Genomic DNA, 3,587 nt, shown 5'->3' with positions numbered 1-3,587 from the left:
GCTTCCCCGCTTGAGAACAATCTGATTAGGACGCTATCCGCGGCAAGGTGCTATGAAAACAAAACTTATGGGAGGAAACTAGGATACCTTTAAGGTACTGTATGAAGGCAGTCTGACAAGCAAAAGATTATACTGCATTTTTTGTACCTGAAGTCCAGTTCTGATGAACCTGTTATTTTTTTCCATTGAGTCTTTGCGATCAAGTGAAATTTTGAAGTAATTCATCAGGATGTTTCCTGAGCTTGCTGGCCAGGCTTTATGTTTTACCACTTACCACTTTACCACCATTTTCCTCAATTCAAAATGTGTTTTTTCCAGCTTCAAAGAATGCCTGAATAGAAATCATAGATCTATTCAGTGGTGTCCTCTCAGTTTTTAATTTTACTGGCATTCAAGTATTATTTCCCTCTGGGAAGTCAACAGTACAGGCTTCTGTTTAACACACCAGTGCTGAGTGCACGTTTATATATTTATAGTGGCTCATACAACAGTAGGATACAAGAAATGTGCTTCAACGATTGGTGAAGATGCAGGATTCTTTTGAAGACTTTAGGCCTATTCTCTAAATTAACACAGAACCTTATGCAGAATTCAGCAGACTTGACACTGGAGAAGACAAAACTAATGCATTCAAAGAGGGGTAGCAGCAGGGTGAGGGAGGTGATTGCTGCCCTTTGCTCTGCTCTCGTGAGGATCCATCTGCAGTACTGCATCGAGGCCTGGGGCCTGCAACATATAAAGGATGCGGAGCTGTTAGTGTGGGTCCAGAGGAGAGCCACGAGGATAATCAGAGGTCTGCAGCACCTCTTCTATGAAGAAAGACTGAGGCAGCTGGGCTTGTTCAGTCTGGAGAAGAGAAGGCTCCAGGGAGCCTTCCAGTACTTAATGGGAGCTTAAAAACAGAAACAATTTTTACATAGTCTAATAATGATAGGATGGGGGGTAAATTCTTTACTCACATGGATTAGGTCCTGTCAGGAGAGAGGCCCTGACACAGCTGCCCAGAGAGGCTGGGTGCCTCATCCCTGCAGGCACTCAAAGCCAGGCTGAATGGGGCCCTGGGTGGCCTGACCCTGGGCAGAGCCTTGGAACTGGTTGGGCTTTAAGGCCTCTTCCAAACCAACACTAGAATTCTAGAGAATTCTAGAATTCTGTGATGCTCAGTAATTCTTTTAGAAATAGTAACGATCTTTCTAGTATCAGCCTGTTTATTTTGCCAAAGTAAAAAAATAAAATAATATAAAAAAGTTTATTTTAAACAAGGAAGCATATGTTATGGGCATAAAATAATAGCAAATAGAGTGTTTTTATAGATTCATGTTACTTAAAACATCACATTGTACAATGAAAGAATTTGCAATATGTATGTTCTAGAGGACTAGAATTCAGGGGTCTCACAGGCTCTGCTATACAGCAGTCTCTGAAGTAATTGTCTCTCAAATGCACTGTATTCTTTAGTACTGATTCAGATTTTTTCCCCCATTTTTTTTTTCCCAAATAAAATATGTTACCTCAGTAGCATGAAAGCACTTGATTCATACAGAAATTGTTCAGACATATTTGTATCAAACTGCATCCCCTCCCCATACTATCTTTCATTTCTCAGCCAGAATCCTAACAAATTGAACTCCATTTCAAAAAGCCAGTCAGTTCCTCTGAAATTCTGCTGCTCAGCAAATGTGTTGATCAAAGAAAACAAAGTGACCTGCCTCTACTGGTCTGGATTAAATAAAATAGGAACTTGGGCAAGAGCCCATGAGGATTCACAGGATGATGTTTTCTTTGAACTTCATATTCTCAGCTTTGTCTAGTGGCCAGCGAATCAAATCATTCAAGTCTGGAACACATTAGCAGGCTTTGGTAAGCTTTTAACTGCAGACCTATGCTGGTGATAATTAGTAGTGGCAATCTATCCAAGTATTCATATGTATGTTTTTCAGTGATGGATAAATCACTTGAGGGCACACTTAGAAGATAACTGGTAAGACTCATAAGTTTTAATGAGTTCCCCAGCATTCGTGCAATTTTCACATTATTTTCTGAAGATTCTGCTCTTTTTCAGCTCTGCAAATCTGCATTAGAAACAGTACTGAGCTTAGAAATGTTTCTCTTTCTTATCGGGATTCAGGTACCATAACTACAATACTTCTTACAGCGCTGTAGCCCTTCCACTTTTCAAAATGTAGCAAAGCCAGGAATAGGGATTAAAACATGTCACACAAATTCCCAGGAACTGGTTCAAAACAATTATCTTTGAATGATTACTGCTTTTATTTTGCTCAAGGTGTTGTACATGTAGTATATTCATGTGACATTTTATGAAGCATTTGAGGAAAGCTTCCTAAGATTAAAAGCATTTTCAGTGCTTTAAAAAAATACATCATTAAAGAAATTTATTTTTCTCTATTTTAGAGCTGCTGTGAGGATATGATACAGTACCCCATTGCAAGGACACGGAAAGAAGGATGGCATAAACTATCAGTGGAATGGCACAGAGACTTCCTACACATGGGAAGCTAAAGCCTTCATACTTTTAGTTTTCTTATCATAGCTTTCTTCTTTTTTGATACCTGTTAGCATGATCTCAGACCTTCTAATGTTATCAGTAGCTTTACTGTACTCTAAAGCCAACAGGAGAGGAAAACACTTCTTTGATAAATGATCCAGAATTTGACTGTAAGGATTAGTTGCAGCTCAGAAGATACTGACAGCAATTATGAAGTAGTTACTTGGCTGTCTCTGTCCTGGTACCAGGACAGTTTAATTGCTCTGCAATACTATTACACTGGTCCATTTTGGGCCTCTGGGGGAAAACAAACTATGTTGAGATAGTGTAAGGGGTAATGCAACAATCACACAGAACCAATGAGAGGCCAGTGACACTGTCACTTCAGCCAGTGCAAGCAGGGACCACTGGGAGAGATATGAAGAGGAATATCAGTGCTCCAGCCAGTACACAATGAAGCTGCTGTCAACAGCAGCAACAGATCAATCTCCAGTGGAACTGCAATCATTCAGTAGATCAATTGCCCCCAGACTGTAATTCATGCCCTCTTTAGAGTGTGATATGCAAGGATGGCAGCTGGGGAAGAAGCGTATCTTTGGACGGTTTCAGAGGCTGTATCTAGGATATATGGTTTTCTGTAATAAAACTGTCTTTCCGCTGCACTTCATTGCCAACAAACCATGGCATGTGATGACTGAGAAACACCATCCTTTATTCTTGCTTCCCAGTGACTATGCCAACATAGTGATGCATGCAGTGCATGTCTGGAGCAGGATAAGCATTATGGGCAAGCAGTTACAGATGTATATATAGTGATTGTGCTGTAAAATCTTTAAAGCAGTATCTTCACCAAGTCACTTGCTCTTCTGGGTGCGCTTGAAGCATTTCTGCTCATGATGCATGCATATTTGCATATTTATCAACATCAATGATCACGATTCTTAGGTAATTCTTGTTATTTTTAGAGATGTTTTCTGTGTACTCTTCCTGCTACCATACAGGAGCTGCAGGAGTGTGTCCTTGTGCCATACAAGCATACGGGTAATAGTGGTACTCACTATTAACTATCTTCCCCCATTCC

The sequence above is a fragment of the Meleagris gallopavo genome, chromosome Z (genome assembly GCF_000146605.3).
Source record: "Meleagris gallopavo isolate NT-WF06-2002-E0010 breed Aviagen turkey brand Nicholas breeding stock chromosome Z, Turkey_5.1, whole genome shotgun sequence".
NCBI lineage: Eukaryota > Metazoa > Chordata > Aves > Galliformes > Phasianidae > Meleagris > Meleagris gallopavo.
This window is presented reverse-complemented; position numbering follows the sequence as displayed.